Source organism: Ranitomeya imitator, chromosome 1 (genome assembly GCF_032444005.1).
Source record: "Ranitomeya imitator isolate aRanImi1 chromosome 1, aRanImi1.pri, whole genome shotgun sequence".
NCBI classification, from domain to species: domain Eukaryota; kingdom Metazoa; phylum Chordata; class Amphibia; order Anura; family Dendrobatidae; genus Ranitomeya; species Ranitomeya imitator.
This window is the reverse complement of record NC_091282.1, coordinates 163126404-163151955: the sequence shown is the minus strand read 5'-3', so window position 1 is coordinate 163151955 and position 25552 is coordinate 163126404. Positions and strand designations below refer to the sequence as shown.

The 25552-nt window shown below is 43.7% G+C and overlaps 1 protein-coding gene across 2 annotated transcripts in view; it reads right to left on the bottom strand.

Annotated features, from left to right (window-relative positions):
• The window catches only part of CAST (calpastatin), a 229087-nt gene that overhangs the window by 161314 nt on the left and 42221 nt on the right, over window positions 1-25552 (bottom strand). Inside the window, exon 1 of one of the 2 annotated variants that reach the window (XM_069752059.1) lies at window positions 21412-21503. The exons of the other annotated variant lie outside the window; for it this stretch is intronic. The gene's annotated coding sequence lies outside the window, so the exon portion shown is untranslated. Of the gene's footprint in view, window positions 1-21411; window positions 21504-25552 lie in introns of those variants that run through there. 2 annotated transcript variants of the gene reach the window in all.

The window sequence follows — 25552 nt, the reverse complement described above, 5'->3', positions numbered from 1 at the left end:
ACTTAATAAATCCCCCCACACTTATTAAAACCCCCCACACACTTAATAAATCCCCCCACATACTCCCCATAAACCCACCCCACGCTGAATAAATCCCCCCATACTTAATAAATCCCCCCACACACTTAATAAATCCCCCCACATACTCCCCATAAACCCACCCCACGCTGAATAAATCCCCCCACACTTAATAAATCCCCCCACACACTTAATAAATCCCCCCACATACTCCCCATAAACCCACCCCACGCTGAATAAATCCCCCCACACTTAATAAATCCCCCCACACACTTAATAAATCCCCCCAGTCCCCATAAACCCACCCCACGCTGAATCTTCGGTGTCTTCAGCTCCACAGCACAGGAGCACTTACCACCAAGTCTCTTCTGTCTCCTGCGCGCCGGATAGTGACGTCAGAAGCGTGATCACATGACTTGATCACGCTGCTGGCGTCGCTCTGACCCAGCGGTCAGAGCCTCAATTGTACTCGCAGCTGGTAGATGTCTGCGAGTACAATTGATCTCCGGGAGCCGGCGCGCTGCAGCTTCTCTGTGCCGGCTGTCAGCTTGACAGTCGGCACAGAGAACAGCTGACTCCCGTTCCTCGCGGCACACCCGACCATGTGCCGCGGCACACTAGTGTGCCGCGGCACACTGGTTGAAAAACACTGCGTTAGAGCATACTTCTATTCTGCAAAGTCATGATAAGTCTTTATCAGGCAAAATAACTTTTCAGGTAATATAGAAATTGGTCTGCAGAGGACTGGGGTACAGTTATTTTCTCCGATTTAGATTTCTTCAGACTGTTTTGGACATCTGGAAGAACTATTCTTGGGAGAAGAAAAGGCGAGTGTTACCATGAGTCCTGTGTCATGCCAACAGTAAAGCCTCCTGAGACAATTCATGTGTGGGGTTGGTTTTCATCCAATTGAGCGGGGTGGGCTCACTCACAATTTTGCCTAGGGCCTCATTCAGACATCATTGTTGCACATCATAGATACAAGAACCTATTATAGTCTATGGGTCTGTTCACATGACTGTTTTTCAACGAATCATGTATCTGTGCAAAACTCATGGAGACATGTTGGGTTTTTTTTACATATCATGGGTGAAAAGTTCCAGTACAAGTCTATTGCACCATGTGCCACACGTGTGCAGTCTGTGTTTAACATTACAAAGGATACGAGAAGCTTCGGAATTTATTAAATCGTACATGAAAAACACTGCTGAAATACACGGCTTGATAAGGTTGACATGGTATACTTGGAATGGTTTCCGTCTTCCTGGTTGGTGAATTTTATAGTTTACTTCACCAAGTTTCTCGACAACCTCATATGGACCTTGCCATTTGGCCAAGAACTTGCTTTCCACTGTCGGAACTAACACAAGAACTCGGTCTCCCGGATTGAATTGCCTCACCCTTGCAGACCGGTTGTAGACCCTGGCTTGAGCTTCTTGTGCTTGGAGAAGGTGTTCTTTCACGATAGGCATCACCTTTGCAATCCTCTGCTGCATCAGGGCCACATGCTCAATGACGCTTCTGTGGGGCGTGACTTCGGCTTCCCAGGTTTCCTTGGCTATATCCAGGAGTCCTCGTGGATGTCGGCCATACAGAAGCTCAAACGGTGAGAAACCTGTGGAGGCCTGTGGAACTTCACGAATGGAAAACATCAAATAGGGTAAGAGACAATCCCAGTCTCTACCGTCTTTCTCTATAGCTTTTCTCAGCATGCTCTTCAGTGTCTTGTTAAATCTCTCAACAAGGCCATCTGACTGGGGATGGTACACCGAGGTCCTCAACTGGGAGATTTTCAGGGCTTTGCATAGTTCCCTCATCACCTTGCTCATGAAAGGTGTCCCCTGGTCAGTCAGGATCTCCTTCGGCAGACCTGTCCGGGAAAAGACATGGACCAACTCGCGAGCTATACTCTTTGAAGAAGAATTTCTCAAGGGAATTGCCTCAGGATAGCGTGTGGCGTAGTCCAGGATGACTAATATATACTGATGGCCCCGGGCTGATTTAACTAAGGGACCGACCAAGTCCATGGCAATTCTCTCGAATGGCACCTCAATAATGGGCAGTGGCACAAGGGGGTTCCGGAAATGAGGAGTGGGAGCAGTTAGCTGACATGTAGGGCAGGACCTGCAATAGTTCACTATTTCCCGGTGGCACCCAGGCCAATAGAACCTCTGCACAACCCGTTCCTGCGTTTTTTCCACCCCTAGGTGTCCACCCAAGATGTGTGAATGGGCCATGTCCAACACCTTCCGTCTATATGGACCCGGCACTACCAACTGCTCTACCAACTCCTCCCTTATTTTCGTGACCCGGTACAACAACTCCCTGCTCATTAGAAAATGGGGAAATCTTGTGTCTGCCCCCGGCTCCTGTACCACCCCGTCAATAACTGTGACATTATTAAAGGCTTCCCTCAGAGTGGGGTCCCTATGTTGGGCAGTCCCAAAATTTTCACCGGATACCTCTAACTCCAGAATGTCAGATGCAGGGGACACTTCCTCCTCATCTCCAGCCAGGACACAAAAAGGAAATCTGTCTGACTCAGGGTGTGGCACCACCCTTCCCGGGTTCACTGGTTCCCTACTCTTGCTAGGGAGCTCAGAACCTTTCCCCCACAAATCCCAAAACAAACAGAAATCCCGGCCAATAATTATAGGGTGCAACAAGTCCTGAACGACGCCGACTATGTGGGACTCCGTGCCACATGTCGTTTCAATGTTCACACTGGCCACAGGGTAGTCCTTTGCATCACCATGTATGCACCGCACTCCGACCTTCTTTCCCGGGAGCAGGTGGAGAGGAAAAGTGGCCCTCACCAGGGTCACTAGGCTCCCCGAGTCTAACAGTGCCGTTACTGCTTGACCGTTCACCTTCACGGGACATGCTTGAGGTCCCTCGTTGGGCGGAGAGTTCACACTGCAAGCTGGATACGCATAGTATGAACAACGGCGTCCCATGCTGCAGTCCATCTGCTCAGTGGTTTGGGAACAACGGGCAGCTATATGTCCTGGCTTGTGGCACCTCCAACAAATAATATCACCCGTGGGGACCTTGGGCACCACCTCCCCCGCCCTTTGTGACCTTGGACGCACCACCCCTTTTTGGGACTCAGCTGCCTTCTGGGATCCCCAGTACGGCATGGGCTGCCTCCCGAAGGAGCCTTCCAACCCTTGGTACCTCTCAACCAGTCCGATCAGCTAGTCGGCATTCTGGGGATCACCCTGGGCAACCCAAGACTGTATAGGCCTCGGGAGGGAATGGACAAACCGATCCATCATCACCCGTTCTACCATCTGTGCAGGCGCAGAGGATTCTGGCTGCAGCCATTTCTGGACCAGGTGCAACAGATCAAACATTTGGGAACGAGGTGGTTTGTCCCGGTGATAGCCCCAGGAGTGAACTCGCTGTGCCCTGACAGTCAGTGTCACCCCCAAACGTGCGAGAATCTCGGCTTTCAATTTGTGATACTCTTTGGCATCCTGCAAGGTCAAATCATAGTACGCCTTCTGGGGTTCTCCCGTCAGGTATGGCGCAAGTACCTCTGCCCACTGCTCTGGCGGAAGGTTTTCCCTCTCAGCGACCCTCTCAAACACCGTCAGGAAGGCCTCAACATCATCCCCGGGAGTCATTTTCTGCAACGCGCGTCTTACCGTTTTCCGGACGTGGGTGTCATCAGCCAAACCTGGGGTTGGGGCGCTCGCCTTGCCCTGGATGGCGGTTGCCAGAAGCTGCATCTGCTGCTGATGCTCCTGCTGGCTCTGCTGCCGTTGCTCCTGCTGGCTCTGCTGCATCTGCTGCTGGCTCTGTTGTAACTGCTGCCGTTGCTCCTGCTGGCTTTGTTGCATCTGCTGCCGTTGCTCCTGCTGGCTCTGTTGTATCTGCTGCATCAACAGCCTGTTGGTCTCTTGCTGCCTTTTCTCCTGCTGTGACTGCATCTGGACCAATTGTTTCAGCAGGTCCTCCATTTTCTCCGGCAATGCTTGCTGGCTTGCAACAGCCTTGACCCAGGACATTCAAAATAAACTCACGTCTCCGCTGGGAACGCTGCTCGCACGTCTCCACCAATTGTAGGGATTTCACTCACTCAGCTGCGACGGCTGACACTCAGGAGACGTGTTCCTTTAAAGTTCACTGGGTTTATTGCTTCATAAACCATGTTGCAAACAACAGAAAACAAATAGCCTTTGGTTCAGGTAAAGAAAAACAAGTGTCCAGTTCATCCGGCTCAGTCCTGAAGCCGTAACACACTCAGGAGGGTTTCACCTCCACACATATCTGCTGTGTAAAGGATTAGCCAGTCTTATAAAGAGCTAACCACACCCAGTAACCCATCACATGATTAGCCATGTGGTCTGACATTACCACAGGTCCTGAAACACATATACAAGATTATGTGCAAGAAAGGAATACTCCGGGCTACATTACAGCAACCAGGCACTTATGTGGCACATACCTCCCATCGACTACAAACCCTTTAGCCATGCTACAATATATATATATATATATACAATATATATATATATATATATATATATATATACTGTATATATATATATATGTAAGGGGGTTGACTGAAGCCATGAAATGTTATGTATGTTTAATATTTATGCTTTAAAATATTATATTGTTTCTAACACGTATTACGGAGAGTGTAGTACCCTAGTTGGCCCACTAGATGGGGGTGGAGAGTTATTCAGCTTGTAAATAGTTAAGTGGGAGGAGCTAATAGCAGTTAACCTGAGAAACATCTGGAAATTTGAATCAGTTGGGCGGGAGCGCCCTGTCAGGGCAGTCAGCTCTGCAGCAGCCCAAGTTCCAGTCAGGCAGCATCAAGGCCAGAAGGGCACGAGAGAAAGAAGGAAGGCATTGAAAGGGTCATTGACAGTGCAGTATAAGTGGGACAGCTGTAGAAAAGAACTAAACAGTACAGACATGTCACTCAGAATTGCTAAGTGGATGGATGTACTCGGGACCAGGGCAAAATGGTTTAACCCCTTAGTGACCGAGCCAAATTTTTGAAATCTGACCAGTGTCACTTTATATGGTAATAACTCTGCAACGCTTCAACAAATCCCAGTGATTTTGAGATTGTTTTTTCGTGACACATTATACTTTATGATAATGGTAAATTTAGTTCAACATTTTTTGTGTTTATTTATAAAAAATATCAAAAATTTGAGAAAAATGTTAAAAAATTAGCAATTTTCTAAATTTGACTGATTATCCCTTTAATCCAGATAATCATACAACAGCAAACCATTAATAAATAACATTTCCCACATGTCTGCTTTACATCAGGACCATTTGTAAAATGTTATTTTATTTTGTTAGCATTTTAGGAGGTTTAAAAATGTAGCAGCAATTTTTCATTTTTTCAAAGAAATTTACAAAATTTATTTTTTTAGGGACTTATCTATGTTTGAAGTGACTTTAGTGGTCCCATATATTGGGAAACCCACAAACGTGATACCATTTTAAAAACAGCACCCCTAAACATATTGAAAACTGCTGTCAGGTAGTTTATTAACCCTTCAGGTGCTTTACAGGAATTAATGCAAAGTGGTATAACAGAAATGAAAATGTGTATTTTTACCACCTAAATGTTGCTAACTTCTAAACAGATTACTACATCCATCAGACTCTAAGGCCACTATTTGGTCATGAATTGCCATGGCAAACATCAGGACAACAAAATCATGATCTGAGGGCACCAATTGGGACAAAGAAGAAGCCCCCACACTCTGTTAACCATTTATAATGATGTAGTCACTATTGACAGCAGCATCTAAGGGGTTAAACAGATTTAGATGGTGCAAATACTGATCCTGGCTGATACAGAAAGTTGTCAGCTATAGTGTACAACCGACAGATGCTAGATTGTCATCTGTATGGGGAGGCTATTCTCTTATATCTCAGGTCAGTTAAAAGACGTATTGGCGGTCATTAAGGGGTTAAAGGAATCCCTACTAAAGTAAGACTGGGCACAGAGGATGCTGGAGGACCGGTAAGCACGGTCCGTTCCTGAAGTGGGCTTAGTAAAGATGAAGGAAAGACAGAGAAAGAGGAGAAGCTGTGTAATGCAAAGCTTGATGTAAATGCTGACAAGGAAAGAGAGGAGACAGGGACAGAGAACAAACTGTGTATTGTAAAGCCTGCGGTAAATGATGAAAAGAACCGTTATGTGTCTATTTCAAGTAAAGTTCATTGTTCAAGCGTTCAACAGGACTGTGACTCTGATTATTCTGCTTTGACTGAGGAAAACATGCAGATCTTTATAGGAAGCCCCAAGGGAAAAGGAGCTGCAGGTATACTGACAGAGTCGTGGACTGGAGTGTATGTGAGGGGAGGTCAGGGTGTGCAAGAGACTTTTACCTCAGCCACGACTACCACCCTGGCCCACCCTTACACATACAAGGATGGGGAACATACAAAGCTCTGGCAAAAATTAAACAACCACTGCAAAATTTTCAGTTTCTCTGATTTTTCTCTTTATAGGTATATTTTTGAGTACAGTGTAAATTGTTATTTTTTTCTATAAACTACTGACAACATGTCTCCGAAGTTCCAAGCAATAAATTTTGTATTTATTTTCTGAAAATGAGAAATGGTCAAAATAACAATAAAATGCATTGCTTGCAGACCTCAAATAAAGCACACAAAAAAACAAGTTCATAATCATTTAGAAACAACAATACTAATGTTTTAACTCAGGAAGAGTTCAGAAATCAATATTTTGTGGAATAACCATTATTTTTAATCACAGCTTTCATGCGTCTTGGCATGCTTTCCACCAGTCTTTCATACTGCTTTTAGGTGACCTTATGCCACTCCTGGTACAAAAATGTAAGCATTTCTTCTTTGTTTGATGGTTTGTGACTATCCATATTCCTCTTGATTACATTCCAGAGGTTTTCAGTGGGGTTCAGGTCTGGAGATTGGTCTGGCCAGGACAGGAATTTGATGTGGTGGTCCTTCATCCACACCTTGATTGACCTAGCTGTGTGGCATGGCGCATTGTCCTGCTGGAAAAACCAGTCCTCAGCGTTGGAGAACATTGCTTGAGCAGAAGGAATCAACTGTTTTTCCAGGATAACCTTGTATGCGGCTTGAATCATACGTCCTTCGCAAAGAACAACCTGCCCAATTCCAGCCTGGCTGAAGCATCCCCAGATCATCACCGATCCTCCACAAAATTTTACAGTGGGTGCAAGAGACTGTGGCATGTATGCCTCTCCAGGTCTCCATCTATCCATTAGACGACGAGGTTGATCTGGGAATGCTTCAGCAAGGCTGGAATTGGGTAGGTTGTTCTTTGCGAAAGACGTATGAATCAATTCGCATACAAGGTTATCCAGGAAAAACAGTTCATTCCTTCTACTCAGGCAATGTTCCCCAACTCTGTTTTTTCCAGCAATTTTTGCACCAGGTCAGCATAAGGTCACCCAAGTGTGAAAGACTGGTGGAAAGCATGCCAAGACGCATGAAAGCTGTGATTAAAAGTTATGGTTATTCCACAAAAAAATGATTTCTGCATTTATTTGTTATTTTGACCATTTCTTATTTTCAGAAAATAAATACAAAATTTATTGCTTGGAACTTTGGAGACATGTTGTCAGTAGTTTATAGACTAAAAGATTAATTTACATTTTACTCAAAAATATACATATAAAGAGAAAAAAATCAGAGAAACTTAATACTTTGCAGTGGTCTCTTAATTTTTGCAGAGCTGTATATATACCAGGAAGGAACCGGGGACACAGGACATATATTCCAGGATGGGGGTATACAGTATATACCAGGAAGGGGCTCAGCATGGGAGGCATATATACCAGGATGGGGGACATATATACCAGGCAGGAACCCAGGATGTGGGGCATATATAGCAGGAAGGAACCTAGGATGGGGGACATGTATACCTGGAAAGGCTCAGGATGAGGAACATATTTACCTGAAAGAGTCCCAGATTGGGGAAAACATATACCTGTAAGGGGCCCAGGATGGGGGACAAATACAGGCCATATGCTAATATGCACGGGGAACTCCCAAATTTTGCACTCGGACCCATTGGACTCTAGTTAGGCCACTGTGTGTGAAAAAAGCCTTATTCACATTACCTGCAAAGTGTGTCACTTACACGAGCCTACAAAAAAAATCTGTTTTTATACATCAACAGTTCTTAAAAATTTACAAAACCTAATAGTGTTTCCTACGTTATAGAATTGTAAGGTATCTTTGAAAATAGAATGATGTGTGGTAGTTCTGTACGGAATTCAGTTTTTTTTGGTACCCATAGACTTAAATATGCAAGACTCCACCGACACATAGAGAAACTAGTGCATGTGTAACACCCCAGGAAGCCGGTTGTTACAGTGGTGTTGCCCTCCTTTTGGGGAGGGTGATGCCATGCCTGGAAGTGACAAGGATCCCTTTAACAGGTAGCACATACATACAACATGTTCTGAATCCAGGCCAGAAGGGGGAGCTCTAGATCCGGTTTCAGGGGAGCTTCCCTAGATATATATTCAGGCTGGAAGAGGAGTTAGAGAGTTGGTCAGAGGGAGTTGGAGACAGAGGAGAGCTAGAGCCGTGCAGACACAAGGGTCTGCAACTCCTGACCAGAGTGGAGGAGTCAGACAGAGTTCAGTCTGTAGGAACGTGTGAAGGGAAAAGAAGCACAGAAGACGTGAGGAGCTGGAGGGGAGCTGATACTGGGCTCCCTACACCCTGAAGTGCAGGAACCGGACATCGGGAGTCCGAGGCTGTGTGGAACTGTATGCCCCACAGCAGAAATGCCCCACAGCAGAAATCGGAGGGCAGGGGATTTCAGGTCGCCTGTCCACAACCACACCCAAAGGCACAGCAGCATATAGAGCCCAGAGTCATCGCAAATAGAGACACCTGTAAAAAGACTTGAGATGCATGCCATGCGGGTACTGTCCTACATAGAGGACAGAGAGAAAGGACCTTGTGTGAAGCCTCAGGCAGCAAGGGAAGCACACTACAGCGCAGTGAGGAAGGCTTCCAACCCCACCTGGCTAAGGGGACTCCAAATCACTTCCAGGCTGGCCGGACCTTACCAACGACTGTTACCGATACCCTGGACTGTGGCGGCATACTACCAGTAAAAGGTAAAGAGACTACAACCTTGTGTCCTCTAATTCTTTCTGGCACCACACCATCTACCATCTTTGCCTACTACACCGGGAGCCTTGGTGACTAAGCTCCACCTGTGGGAAGCCACACCATCACTGCTGCAATAACATCATCCCCAGTGGACCCCTTTAAGCAACATCGATCATCCATGACCGAATACCACAGGTGGGGTCACAAACATTCTTTATTCAAAACAACCCATTTAAAGACTTTCACTTTAACTTGGACGCCCAGGGCCACGGACCGGGTCACTGCCACCGTGAGTACTACTCCTTTAAATGACCACCGGAACCGGCCCGAGTACCCCGCGGTCCTAGCGGGCGCTCCACATGCTGCGATTTTTGTTTTCATGCATTTAATCCATGAAAAAACGTGAACAGCCTCATTGATTATCATTGGTACGAGTGCTGTTTTTTTCCCCACGTACTCAGCATTTGTGTGAACTTGGCCTTATAAACACTTTATTTGTGTCTTTGTTTCAATAAGTAATACAATATTGTGCAAAGTGTGGATGCTTCTACAGTATATAAATAAACAGTATAATTGTATGTAATAATTATGGTTATGCATCACTGATTAACTAACTGATGATTATGTAACCAGATAAAGGCCACAATGATAACTAACAGCAATATGAAGTAATTGTGAATCTTTTGTCAGCCCTTGATCATGAACTGCTCCAATTTATGCACCAGACTCTTGTTGTAGCTGGTGAACAGGCTGCAGTAATTAATCAAACCTGCAGGTGGCGATAGCAGACCCATAAATTCTGTATATTTACGCGCATATAAGTTATGTGGATGAGGGAGGTAACATTTAGCTTTTAGTTTTGCTGTCCGCTTTTTGTCTGCCATAGGCCTGACTATGAAGCATGCTTCAAAAGCGTACTGTTTTATGTAATAAGTCAAACTATTAACTTATTGACGACTAACAATGCATTCTGGGTATTTAAAGCAATGAATGAAGAACACTTTTTTTGCACTGTACATACCAAACTTTTAGTAGTATCTGTGATTGGTGTTGTCTATGGCACAAAGTTGCAAAAAAGTATTTAAGTGAGAGGATTATCTCAGATCATCAGTGCCACTTTTAAGTTCAGCATTAAATAAGGCATGCGTCTCCAAAAGACCACCTTGTTGAAGAAATCCCCCTAAACTAAACCTGAATTTTTTGCAAACAATTTTCTATTCCCTTGTTTTTTTCTATGGAAATTAGCCCACTTCTGTGAGAGGAGTACCCAACTAGTAGACCAAAATTCCTTAAATTTTGGGTAGTTTTCTCAAAAAAAGGGTTTATTTTATACATTAGTGTCATCACTGGCGGGCACAGACAGAAGAGGGCTCCTGTGTAAGAACAATATATGGACCCTTTGCAGTCCAATAACTCGTCAATCATAATGCACAGTTCCACCTCCTTTGGAGGTAGATGTGGCCCCCTTACCTCTTGGCCCTTGTGTGGCTGCACACGTTGCACCAATGATGTGTCCACCCCTCTAGTGTCATATTAACGTGGCTCTACTTTCTAATAAATCTATGTGTTACAGTTTTTGTCTGTCTGTTGTAGAAGGAAGCACACTGTATATTTGTGCAATGTGACCGGACAGGTTTGAGCAGCAGCTTTGTTCTAATAACCTTGTTAGCTATTCTCCTTTAGGATATTTAGCCAAATACTGTGCTTTCTTCAAATACTCAATCCATGAGTCCCCTCCTGATAATTTCTTTTTACATTGTTGTTGTTTGTTTTTGCAACAGTGGAGAGGTAGACTTGTCCCACTAGATCATTTTTTGGCCCTCTCTAAGTTTGGGCTTCTTATGATTAAGGCCCCATTCTCGCGTCAGTTTTTTTCGTGCAAGTGCTATCTTTTTTTTTATCACGGATACATGCAAAATCACTGAGACATATTGATCCTATCTCCTATGTGATGTCTATGTGATTAAAGTAGTAAGGTTTCTCCTCGAGGAGAGTGACATATTAAGCATGCTGAGATGAGGAGACTTAAAGATGCAATGCTCCTCTGGAAAATATGCAAATAGTCTCTTCAGAGAGGAAGAGCACTAGAAATCTAGTGCCACCTATTGGAAGTAGCAATCCTAAAAGTCAATGTCGACCCTTTAAGGTGTCTTGTTATCCTAAGTGATGTGACAAGACTCGTTAAAGGGTCAACATTGACTTTTAGGATTGCTACTTCCAATAAGTGGCACTAGAGTTCAAGTCCTCTTCCTCTCTGAAGAGACTATTTCAATGTGATTATATGCAGCGCCCCAGAGATCTGGTCATTGCAGTATGACACTCTGCCGCTAAGGGGAGTGATGGTACGTCTGATGGCACTGAAGGAATACTACTGACCAGGTATCACCAGCACACATTACACTTCACACTCCGGCCACTAGGGGGAGAAAAAGGCTTTATTTATTGGGCCACTCCTCACACTGGTAAAACTAGGGGTTGGATAGGAAGTTAGTCAGAAGCTGACTGGGTTGGATTCAGGCAACATCCCATGGCAGGGGGTGTTGCAGGGAGAAGACAAAGGGGGGTCCCTGTCGGGCGTGGGAACCTGGCAGGTACCTAGCGAACAGAGCAGAACGTTACGGAACAGCGCCTGCACTACCTTGCGGCGGTATCCTAAGAAAGAGACACGAAGGGAAGGACATTGTGGAACAGTGAGAAACGAGATCAAGCACAAAGGAGAGCCAGTAGGAGTCGTGCCGTGAGACCGAGGCAACATCCTACTGAGGCGCGTAGCCGGTGGCCGGAACACCGCGGAAGTAACTGACTCTAGGCTTTACTTCGAACTCCGCAGGACAGTTAATTATAGGTTGGCTGTCTACCTTAAATTTCCTACGAAGATATAGGGGGAAATGCATGGCGAGGGGCGTCTATAGGGTCCCGGAAGAGCTCCGAGCCTTCCCATCATACGGGTGCGTCCTAGCCATAACATACCTGGGGGACGTGAAACTAGTAACATCTGGAACAAGAGAGAGAGAATTAGAAAGAATGAACGAACGAGAACAGAAGTTGTGAGGACTATTCCGAATGCTCAGCAGGGTAGCACTACAACACACAGGCGCTAGTGGTAGGCACTGATTTCCACCTGCAAAGGGAACTCTGGATGTGCCCATCGGACCGGCCGGTCTCAGAAAGCCCTGTTAATCGTGCTCTGGATTGAGGATCCTGAAGTCTTCAGTAATGAGGTAAAGAGACTGCAACCCTGTGTCCTCGTTATTGCCTGCACCTCACATCATTACCATCCACCTTGCTGGGAAGCCCTGGGGACACACTTCACCTGTGGGAAGGTATACCATCTAGCTGCCATTCCATCACCCCAGCGGACCCCACAGCAGCGTCGTTCACCCTGACCGAGTACCACAGGTGGCGTCACGAAGCCTTGACAGACTCCTATCACCTTTTATTGGACGCCCCTTAGCAGGGTCACGGACCGGGTCTAGCCACCGTGACAGCCTCAGAACCGAATCAGAGAGGCCCGGTACTGAGAACTCGTGGCCCTGTGTCTGGGGGCGCTCCATATACACTAGTCCCAGTACTACTTATGTGCTAAATATACAGCAGTCCCAGTGTCTCTTATGGAATGTTTATACAGCAGAATCTCAGTGTCTATCCTGTGTGACGTATACAGCAGTCTTGATGTCTCCTACATGATGTATATAGAGCAGTCTTGGTATCTCCTATGTGATGTATACAGCAGTCTTGGTGTATACTTACTGTACGTGATGTAAACAACAGACTCAGTATCTCCTATATGATGTAAAAAAAGAAAAGATGGAGGCAGCACACCATTTGTAGTGAAAACGAACTTATTTAATCAGCCCAGAAAGCTTTCTGGGCTGATTAAATAAGCTCTTTTTCACTACAAACGGTGTGCTGCCTTCATCTTTTCTTTTTTTTATAAATGAGGTTTGGTATTTGCCTGAGGGGTTCTGCACCCGGACTTTTTCTTTGTGCTGCTCTAATTCTCTTTTTTTCCTATATGATGTATATATTGTAGCTTCAGTGTCTCCTATATTATGTTTAATATATAGCAGTCTCAGTGAATAATATGTTCTATAAATGTTACGTGAGCACCGATTCCCACTGTGAGGAGACCTTCAGTGTTATATATTTTTGTGTTTGGAACAACACAAGCAGTTCTTTACAAAAGTTATCATGCAAAGAATCAACTGTGCTCCAGACTGCAAGTAGCAACAATCAATGCCAAATAATATCACACATGTCACCAAAGAGAAGAAGCTCCAGCCATCACATTAAGGGCGAGCTAATTAAATGTTTGACCAAATATAGCAGGGTAATTTTTAGGCTGATATTTTTGTATAGCCCACAAATGAGCTTATAAATATCCAAATGGCCCATAGCAGAAAAAGGGTTCCTTACCCCTTGCCTGTATGTTCAGAAAAATAACTTTAATATTCTGCGTAAGTCAGGTGTTTGGTGCACCCTAATCGATCTTTGCCTTCGGCCGTTTCTTTGTATGCTCCAATATTGTTGGGATTTAAGACCACGCAGATCAAGTGAATCCAGTGATGTGGGCTGCTAATCAAGCAGGGTACTGAGTTGGACAGTGTCATTGACTTAGGAGAAGGTCCACTAAAATGAAAAACACCACTTGGAGTATGCTGACATTGCTGAGCCTCTAATTTTCATATGACGTTAAAGGGAATCTATCATCAGAAAATGACCTATTGTTTTTGTATTTACATGTATTTTTTAAAAAAATTATATCTTTTTTTTATATCATGATCTATATTAAAAAACAAAATGAGTAATCTTGCATTCTTCACATTGGCCACTGGGGCTGTTGTAGACTCATACTTCATGTTCTCTCAGGAAGAGTTTTCAGAAAAACTCCTTATCTGCAGAGGCAGTTTTATAATGATAGGTATACACATCTGGTAACGTGATACGCCAATCACAATAGGTGATGTCACTCCTGACCTTGCTTCCCTTCCCTTCATAATGACCTTTCTACATGCTCATTAGATGCTTGTATTAAAAAATAGGGTGAGAGTTTGTTCATTGTGGCTAGTGTTCATGTGTTGTTTCCTTAAACCTCAGGAAGAGTCTAAAAAAGTCCTAGTGGCAATGGGGAAACTGCAATTTTTATTTAATACAGTGTGTAATATGCAAAAAAAATTACCAAAATGAAAAGATAACTACATTTAGCATAAAAAAAAATTCAATAATGGATCATTTTTTGATGATAGTTTCCTGTTAAAGTCGTTTTTCTGAACATATAGAAATGTAAAATTGCAATGAAATGTATTATTATTCATAGGGCAAGATGCTCTACGTGGCCATGTGCTCAGTTTAGGAAGTTATTACAATTTGACGCTCACGTACTGTGAAATATTGCCACATAGAAAGTAAAGAATTACAGTTCCTACTGAATGTCAGCAAGCTGAGATCTTGCAAACCATTAGTAATTCATTCAAAAACTATAGTGAAAAGTACATACCATATTTTTCGCTTTGTAAAACGCAATTTTTTTCCCCCAAACGTGAGGGGAAAATGGGGGGGTGTCTTAGAAAGCGAGCATGCCTTACCAGGGGGGGAGGGGGGGTGTCAGGGTGTCTCCAGGTGCCCGGTGGTTGCTGGCCGTTGCTGCGGGTGTCTCCGGTGCCCTAGCGGTGCTGCGTGGGTGTCCGGCGCTGCCTGGAAGTGTTGGGGCTCTGGCCTGTCGCAAAATGTTGGCAGAGCCCCTGGCAGCACCAGACACCCACGCAGCACTGCTGGGCACTGGAGACACCCGCAGCAACCGCCGGGCACCCGGAGACACCCGGCAGCAGCACAAGAACCCCGCAGCAGCACAAGATCCCCGCAGCAGCGTGCCACACATCGGAGCCTGCGGCCTGGAGCATCACTCCACTCCTGCCTCCTTCAACAGCAACCCCGGGACCCGGCTTCACTGCAGCCACTACCCCTGTTAAGCAATAAGATGCAAGGATTATAAGAAGCACCACCAATTTATTAAAAAATATTTTTTCTTATTTTTCTCCTCAAAATTTGGGGTACGTCTTATAATCCGGAGCGTCTTATAATCTGAAAAATACAGTAATCTTTTATTATAACAAAGAATACCCTGCATTTGTCTGGAAATTAATAAAGAACTGAAACCCTAAGGCTATGTGCACACATTGCGGATTCGTGTACAGATTTTTCCGCTCAGATTTTGAAAAATCTATAAAATGTATAAAAAATGAAAGAGTTTCGCAAGGTGTCAAAAAGGTGGCAGCCATTCCTGACACTGCTTTGGGTAAAAAGCGGGATCCAATTGAGCAGACGCCGCGTATGGTGCGAGCGGTGAAGGCGGCTCGTCTGCAGGACCTTCGTGACATAGTGACTCACGTGACCGCTAATACGACATAAGGGTGTGTACGGATCGTGGTAAGGACCAATAACCATTGCGTTTCGGAGACATCTGCCTCCTCTCCAATGATGTTGTACTACAGCAATGCGCACTCCGTTATACCTGCGGATTTACAGTGGATTTACCGCATTTTTTGTGCGGATTTCACCTGCGTTTTTACACCTGCGGATTCCTATTAAGGAACAGGTGTAAAACGCTGCGGAATCCGCACAAAGAATTGACATGCTGCAGAAAATACAACGCAGCGTTTCCGCGCTGTATTTTACGCAGCATGTGCACTGTGGATTTTGTTTTCCATAGGTTTACATGGTACTGTAAACGGCATGGAAAACTGCTGCGAATCCGCAGTTTCAAATCCGCTGTGGATACGCAGCCAAATCCGTAACATGTGCACTAGGGTGCCAAGGAAAAATGAACTTTGCAAATTGGTAAGTCTTACCCCTCAAATTTGTTCCTTTTGGCATAAGGATTCACGACGATGTAAAATACCGTATATACTCAAGTATAAGCCGAGATTTTCAGCCCAAATTTTTGGGCTGAAAGTGCCCCTCTCGGCTTATACTCGAGTTAAGGTGGGCGGCAGGGTCGGCGGGGGAAGGGGAGAGGGCGCTGAGGCATACTTACCTGCTTCCAGCGATCCTGACGCTCCCCCTGCCCGTCACACGGTCTTCGGTGCTGCAGTTCTTCCACTGTTCAGCGGTCACGTGGGACCGCTCATTAGAGAAATGAATAAGCGGCTCCACCTCCCATAGGGGTGGAGCCGCCTATTCATTTCTCTAATCAGCGGTGCCGGTGACCGCTGATAGAGGAAGAATCTGCGGCACCGAAGACCAGCTGTCCGGGAGACAGAAATCTTTAACTGGATATACTATTTATAAAAAAAACAAAAGTTCAAATCATCCCCCTTTCACCCCATTGAAAATTAAAGGGTTAAAAAAAAAATCCCACACATTTGGTATCGACCGATCTATCAAAATATAAAATCAATTAATCTGATCTGTAAACAGCATAACATACCATACATAATGCGGGATATGCATGACGGTAAATACTAAACAAACATTTAAAACTGCAATATGATGTGCCATTGACAAACCAGTAAATGATAACTAATCTTACAAAAAGAAAGTTATAAAATATCTATGACCAAAAAGGAACAAAATTAAAAGGTAAGACCTTCAAAAACGTGCTACTTAATTTTTATCTTGCATTTCCTTGGCACCCTATTGTGCACAAACCCTCCGGGACCTATTCATCACACAGAATGCACCGGTACAACTTTGTCCACGAAATAGATGTTGAGGTGGGCACCATCCCAGATGAGGCAGACATATCATGGCTTGGGTTCTCAGTCTTAGTGTATGTTTCTACGGTCAGTAACCGCTGCAGGTTTGACGTTGCGTTCATCCACAGCGTCAAACCCGCAGCAGCCAGATGTTACAGCATAGTGGATGGGATTTAAAGAAATCCCATCTTCACTATGCATTAAAGACACCAGCGGCTCCCTGCGTAAAAGGACATGCAGTGCGTCTTTCCAGACCACAGCATGTCTATTTATGTTGCGGAGTCGCTCAGTCTCCAGAATATAACTTTCCCATAGACTATCATTACATGCGGTAAAACCGCATCATCTTTATAGTCACATGCGTAGTAAGTGTGGAAACACAGCTTACTACGCATGTGAACTAATTTAAATAATGTCTTACCTTCTGCCACAGCCAGAACTTCGCATCCACTGCAATTCTCGGTATTAGATCAGCTGAACTGCCGTGTATGTGATCGCTGGGGTTATCTCCAATCACTAGCAAAGTTCTCATGGTCAGCTGATTGTGAGAACTGCTGTGCATGTGACTGCCGTGGTTATCTCCCGTCAGTTACCTAGTTCTCACGGTCAGGTGACTATGAGAACTTCAGTGCAGGTGAATGCCAGAGACTGAGTTATCTCCGGTGGTCATCTACAAGCTCTGCTACATCTGGATATCAGGCTGGATGGTGGCATAATGCCACCCTTCAGCCAAAGGCATCCAGATGTGGCAGAGCTGGACTCGTCATGGGACACTCGGTAATTGGACTACTTCGGACAGGAAGTATTTGTGTTGGTTTATTATTTTATTTTTTTTGCAGGAGATCGATGGCGTCGGGGACTAGGCAATGTTGTAAGTATGGTAAATTAAGATTATTAAAGGACTTTATTCTTGCTGTGTGTTTAGTGACCATATAAATATAGGATTAGTAATGGATAGGTGTCTTATAGAGCCTCTCAATTACTAAGCCGTGGGCTTGATGTCACCTGACAATACAGGTGACATCAACCCCACAAATTACCCCACTTGCCACCGCTACAGGGCAAGTGGGAAGAGCTGGGTAAAGTGCCACAATTGGTGCATCTTTGGATGTGCCAGTTGTGGGGTGGCTGCGGGCTGCTATATTTACTATATTTAGGCTGGTGAGGGCCAAAATCCATGGGTCTTGCCAGCCTGAGAAAAACATTTTTCCTTGGCTGGTTAAGAAAAATAGGGGGACCCTAAGCTGTTTTTTTTTTGGACCGGATCTCACTATTTTTGCTAACCATCCAAGGTAAGCAGAATGCTGCGGCTTGGTATTATCAGGCTGGTAAGGTTCATGGATATTGGATCCTTACCAGCCTGAAAATACCAGTCCAAGTAGTCTGCTTTACTCTGGCTGGTTAACATAAAGCTCTGGCAAAAATTAAGAGACCACTGCAAAAATGTCAGTTTGTCTGATTTTTCTCTTCATAGGTATATTTTTGAGTAAAATGTAAATTGATATTTTATTCTATAAACTTCTGACAACATGTCTCCAAATTTCCAAGCAATACATTTTGTATTTTTTTCCCGAAAAGGGGAAATGGTTAAAATAAAAACAAAACAGTGCTTTCAGACCTCAAATAATGCAAAGAAAACAAGTTCATAATCATTTAGAAACAACAATACTAATGTTTTAACTCAGGAAGAGTTCAGAAATCAATATTTTGTGGAATAACCATGATTTTTAATCACAGCTTTCATGCGTCTTGGCATGCTTTCCACCAGTCTTTCACACTGCTTCTGGTGCAAAAATGTAAGCAGTTCTTCTTTGTTTGATGGCTTGTGACTATCCATCATCCTCTTGATTACATTCCAGAGGTTTTCAATGGGTTTCAGGTCTGGAGATTGGGCTGCCCATGACAGGGTTTTGATGCGGTGGTCTCTTAATTTTTGCCAGAGATGTATATATATTTTTTACTTCCAATGTATTGTGTATGTCTGCTTCTCTGTTGATGCTGCCTTTCTTCTGCATGTATTCATTTTTAAAATATTTGTATTTATATTTTTAGCAAAGTTTTATAAATATTTTTGCATCATAATTGCTGGACACCCTTTATCTTTCAATTGAAAATATAAAGTACAAATTGTAAACTGAAGTATATTATATTGTAGTTTATTATATACAGTTAGGGCCAGAAATATTTGGACAGTGACACAATTTTCGCGAGTTGGGCTCTGCATGCCACCACATTGGATTTGAAATGAAACCTCTACAACAGAATTCAAGTGCAGATTGTAACGTTTAATTTGAAGGGTTGAACAAAAATATCTGATAGAAAATGTAGGAATTGTACACATTTCTTTACAAACACTCCACATTTTAGGAGGTCAAAAGTAATTGGACAAATAAACATAACCCAAACAAAATATTTTTATTTTCAATATTTTGTTGCAAATCCTTTGGAGGCAATCACTGCCTTAAGTCTGGAACCCATGGACATCACCAAACGCTGGGTTTCCTCCTTCTTAATGCTTTGCCAGGCCTTTACAGCCGCAGCCTTCAGGTCTTGCTTGTTTGTGGATCTTTCCGTCTTAAGTCTGGATTTGAGCAAGTGAAATGCATGCTCAATTGGGTTTAGATCTGGAGATTGACTTGTCCATTGCAGAATGTTCCACTTTTTGGCACTCATGAACACCTGGGTAGCTTTGGCTGTATGCTTGGGGTCATTGTCCATCTGTACTATGAAGCGCCGTCCAATCAACTTTGCAGCATTTGGCTGAATCTGGGCTGAAAGTATATCCCGGTACACTTCAGAATTCATCCGGCTACTCTTGTCTGCTCTTATGTCATCAATAAACACAAGTGACCCAGTGCCATTGAAAGCCATGCATGCCCATGCCATCACGTTGCCTCCACCATGTTTTACAGAGGATGTGGTGTGCCTTGGATCATGTGCCGTTCCCTTTCTTCTCCAAACTTTTTTCTTCCCATCATTCTGGTACAGGTTGATCTTTGTCTCATCTGTCCATAGAATACTTTTCCAGAACTGAGCTGGCTTCTTGAGGTGTTTTTCTGCAAATTTAACTCTGGCCTGTCTATTTTTGGTATTGATGAATGGTTTGCATCTAGATGTGAACCCTTTGTATTTACTGTCATGGAGTCTTCTCTTTACTGTTGACTTAGAGACAGATACACCTACTTCACTGAGAGTGTTCTGGACTTCAGTTGATGTTGTGAACGGGTTCTTCTTCACCAAATTAAGTATGCGGCGATCATCCACCACTGTTGTCATCCGTGGACGCCCAGGCCTTTTTGAGTTCCCAAGCTCACCAGTCAATTCCTTTTTTCTCAGAATGTACCCAACTGTTCATTTTGCTACTCCAAGCATGTCTGCTATCTCTCTGATGGATTTTTTCTTTTTTTTCAGCCTCAGGATGTTCTGCTTCACCTCAATTGAGAGTTCCTTTGACCGCATGTTGTCTGCTCACAGCAACAGCTTCCAAATGCAAAACCACACACCTGGAATCCACCCCTGACCTTTTAACTACTTCATTGATTACAGGTTAACGAGGGAGACGCCTTCAGAGTTAATTGCAGCCCTTAGAGTCCATTGTCCAATTACTTTTGGTCCCTTGAAAAAGAGGACGCTATGCATTACAGAGCTATGATTCCTAATTTGGATGTGGAAACTATCATATTGCAGCTGGGAGTGTGCACTTTCAGCCCATATTACATATATAATTTTATTTCTGAACATGTTTTTGTAAACAGCTAAAATAACAAAACTTGTGTCACTGTCCAAATATTTCTGGCCCTAACTGTATTACATTATATGTTTACTATTTTCATTGTTACAGGGAACCTGGCAGCAGTATTTGCAATTGGAATACATAAGTAGCACATTATTAGTCGTCTGATACAGTTTTTAATGATCCCTGTATTATCCTTAAATACAACTGTGGGGTATTTAAAAATCATATTTAATTTTCGGATCCTGCTGGGCCCATGCTATGCGTTAAGACTAAGCACAGCTTTATTACCTGGCTTCTAGTAGTTGTTCTATGTATTGCCATACCCCTAGGTGCTAGAACGGATCGAGACCCTGGAAGGCATTCATTCTGGTCTGGGGATCTTGAAAAATATACGATGAATGACTATTACATTTAGTATCTCCATAACTCCTTAAGGATTCCAAAGACATACTGATAGGGATTCTAGATTGTGAGCCCCATCGGGGACAGTGATGATAATGTGTGCAAAACTGTAAAGCGCTGCGGAATATGTTAGCACTATATAAAAATAAAGATTATTATTATCATAGCTAACTTAACAAAGCAATTTAGACCACATGGTATTCACAGGCAGCAAGCCTTTTGTTGTGCTCTGAGCTGGTCAAAGTGCGAGATCTGTCACTCACGGCCCTTTGACTCTGGACAACCCCTGTTGCTGCTAGGATTTCTGTTACAACTGCACACTTTCATACTGTATGGGTTTTTATAATCCCATCCCAAATAGGATACAAATGATTGACATGAAATTACATTTTCAATATTCTTCACACACACCCACAGTCATGTCTTTTCTCTTCCTACCTGCTCTCCCTGCATATGCTGGGATGTCAATCACACGTGTGTGGGTGTGATGTCCACTTGCTCCTGTAATAATGTTGAGTGGATCTGGGCTGGTATCTGCACTCAGAGAGAGTAAGGGCAATTAAATATCATTTTTAAATACACTAAAGCATTTAGGGATAATACTAGGATCATTAAGCTGGGATTAGGATGCTGATAAAATGCTCCTTATACCGTTTTCTAGAGGGAAATCCAGTTGTCAGGCTCCCTTTAATTAATACAATACAACTACTCAAGTTTCCCTGTCCTGAGATCTGTCTTAGCTCAATGTCAGTTTTCTATCTGACCTGGCATCTACACTTTCTGATGCCAAATGCTGTCCTGATTCCAGGACTCCTGACAACCATGGTTCTTAGGCCACGGTCACACATTCACTATTTGGTCAGTATTTTACCTCAGTATTTGTAAGCTAAAACCAGGAGTGGTGACGTGTTTCTATTATACTTTTCCTCTGATTGTCCCACTCCTGGTTTTTGGCTTATGTGAAATACTGAGCACATACTGAGAGTGTGATTCTGACCTTATGGAAGTAATAGTATTGATTAGTTTGGCCCTTCGTGCACGCTGCCTAGTTCCAAAAAACATTTGACTCTTACGGCACTTCATACAGTGAACGCTGCTAGACGAAAAGACAAGAGTTTTCTCATTCAGGTTCCTGTGTGTACAGAAATACAGGACAGGAGTGCTGCATAGAGCATTTATCTTCAGCATTATGTAAGAAGACAAACATGTCCAGCGATACAATAAAAAAGGAAAACTATCCTTACCTTATTGTTCTCAGAGCTAAGCCTGGAATGTTTTTCCGCGAATACTAATCAGAAAGTCTTGTCATTGGGGAAGCAATGGAATGAGTAACATACGGGAGGAGCAACCCGCAGGCAAATATTTCTGTGCTGTCCAAAGCCAGGCATGTTACACAGCATAATTATACGGTGACCTCATATATGTGATAGCTTTAAAGGGAAACCGTCAGTAGGTGAATTAGTGGAGAGCGATACACCCTAATTAGCTCCTGATATACCAGCCAAAGTCACAGTAGCGCATTGGACATGCTGAAAATGAGTTATTTGCCAGTACCTGTACTGCCACGTTCAGAGACTGTGTTTTTTTTGGAATGATTGGTTCTAGTTCAACATTATTATGGGATTTTTGTTTTTGAGACGTGCAGTGGGGTTAGGCTTTCTTTAAATACATTGAATAGTATAGTGAGTACGATGTGCCCCACCTTTTCTCAGCTGCTGTAGGAAAGTATGGTAGCTCACGATATATAAAGTAGTTAGAGCATGTCATCATCTTGTCAATATCACACAGCTCCTTAAAGGAAACTTATCAGCAGGATTTTGCTAAGTAAACTACAGACAGTGTCTGGTTGGCACTGTTATATTGACTAAAATGATACCTGGGGTGAAGAAATCTGTCTTGTGGTTGTTGTGTAATGTTTGTTTGCAGTTTTAAGATAATGAGATTCTCGTACTTTGGGAGGGGTCTTTTTTTGGTGCTCTGACCTTATTGTCATCACTGTGGCTTAAATGACAGGTCACTGAACCTTTTGTGACCTGCTTCTTATTTTAAATACTGTGCTTGTGCAGCTATATATGGTCTTTAAAAAAAAAAATTGGCCTCCAGCACTCCAGCAAAATGGCGCTGGCGCATTCACAGAAGCATCTATAGCTTGTGCATGCGCTGCCACCTTTTTTTAAGTTCATTTTTTTGCTCCAACGAAATGGCACCGGTGGCACAGTTGCATCTATTGGCAAGCAATGCCCTCACCCCAGTGGGTGGGGTTTGTGCAGATAAAGAACATCGCTTGCACCTAGATGCTACTGTGCATGCACCGGCACCATTTTTTTGGAGAAAAAAAAATTGGATCCAGCAAAATGGTGCCGGCGCATGCATAGATTAAGAGCATCACTTGCCAAAAAATGCTAATGCACATGTTCTGCTGCCGGCACCATTCTGCTGGGGTAATTTTTTTTTAAAGACCACAATATTAACTTTGCATGCGCAGTATTTTAAAATAGGAAGGAGGTCACTGAAGATTGAGTGACCTGTCATTTAGGCCAGCTTGATGACGATGAGGCTAGAGAACCCCCCAAAAAAGAGCCGCCCACAGTCCCATCCCTGAGCACGAGCATCTCATTAACTGAAATCTGCACACAAAGATTAAACAAGAACCACAAGATGGATTTCTTCATTTCAAGTATCATTTTAATCAGTGTAACAGCGCTAACCTGACAATGCCTGTAGTTTACTTACCAAACTCCTGATGACAGGTTCACTTTAAGGGCTCATACTCACTTGCGAGAAACTCGCATGAGTCTCGTATGTTAATACCTGGTGCCGCTGCCGGCACTCAGATCAGAGCGTGTGGCCGCATAACAATACATGCAGCCGCACACTCCGCTCCTCTGTGCCGGGTGCAGTGCCGGGTATTGCCGTGCTAGACTCATCCGAGTTTTAACGCAAGTGAGTATGAACCCTTAGGATACATTCTCACAATAAAGTTTGGTGAGTTTTTGACACTGTATATTTTTTGAAAGCCTATCTTGATGTAACCTATTTTGCTTAATTGGTGCAGAAATGCTGCAGAAAATTTGCAGCATCAAAAACTCACCAAAATGCTCATCATCAAAATGTAGCCACAACATCTGCAAAGGAGAAAGCTGTGCACATACATGACCCCCTCACAGCTGTCATCTGTACCTGGGTTGTAGGATGTGGGTACAATAGTTGGGAGTCTCATAGTTTTGACCTCATCTATGAGACATTTCTGCCATATTATTTGAATATGCTAAACCCATTTAGGCTATACTATATTCCCACTTATCATACTGTAAATGATCTTTTTTTTTTGTGCTGCATTTCTTGCTGCAGAAAATCCACTGCGTTTATCAGATCAAGCAAATTGGATATGATTTCATGAAAACTCCTCCTGCCGACTATGCGTTTTAAGACACAGTTGAACTGTACTTTTTTCCCATAGACTATGGGGAGCCTTGAATAAGTTAGTGTAAAAAAACAATTGCATTTTTTATCCCAGCACTTCTTCATTTAAAAAATCATTAAAAAATGCTTTGTTCTTCACCGAAAATGCATACAAAAGAGGAAATACTACAAAAACACAATAATCAGAGCAGAATGCTATTTTCTGATGTGGGGCATACACTTGCAGAAAAAAAGCAGTGTTTTTGCATGTGCTAACATGGCCTAAATGTTTCAATTCATTGACAGTAAGGTGAAATGTTGCCATGGGTAGGTTCACACAACCTTTTCTTCCCACATGCGAGAATAACAGTAAGGGTATGTTCACACGTTCAGGATTTCCATCCTTTTTTTTTCCTGACTGTTTTTTAAAAAACTGCAGCTCTTGGCAGAAAACGCAGGTCCTTTTTTTGGTCCTTTTTTGGTCCGTTTTTGATGCGTTTTTTGATGCGTTTTTTGATGCGTTTTTTTGATGCAGTTTTCTAGCCAGAGTCTGTGTGTTTTCTAGGAATTTTTTTAGGGTTAAAATGGCTGAAAATACCCTAACCCTACCCCTACCCCTAACCCTACCCCTAACCCTAACCCTACCCCTAACCCTACCCCTAACCCTACCCCTACCCCTACCCCTAACCCTACCCCTAACCCTAACCCTAACCCTACCCCTAACCCTACCCCTAACCCTAACCCTAACCCTACCCCTAACCCTACCCCTAACCCTACCCCTACCCATATTCTAACCTTAGTGAAAAAAAAAAAAAAAAAATTCTTTATTTTTTTTATTGTCCCTACCTATGGGGGTGACAAAGGGGGGGGGGGGGTGTCATTTACTATTTTTTTATTTTGATCACTGAGATAGGTTATATCTCAGTGATCAAAATGCACTTTGGAACGAATCTGCCGGCCGGCAGATTCGGCGGGCGCACTGCGCATGCGCCCGCCATTTTGCAAGATGGCGGCGCCCAGGGAGAAGACGGCCGGACGGACACCGGGACGCCGGGTGAGTATAAGGGGGGGAGATTAGGGCACGGGGGGGGCATCAGAGCACTGGGGGGGGGCATCGGAGCACTGGGGGGGGCATCGGAGCACGGGGGGGCGGGATCGGAACACGGGGGGGGCAGCC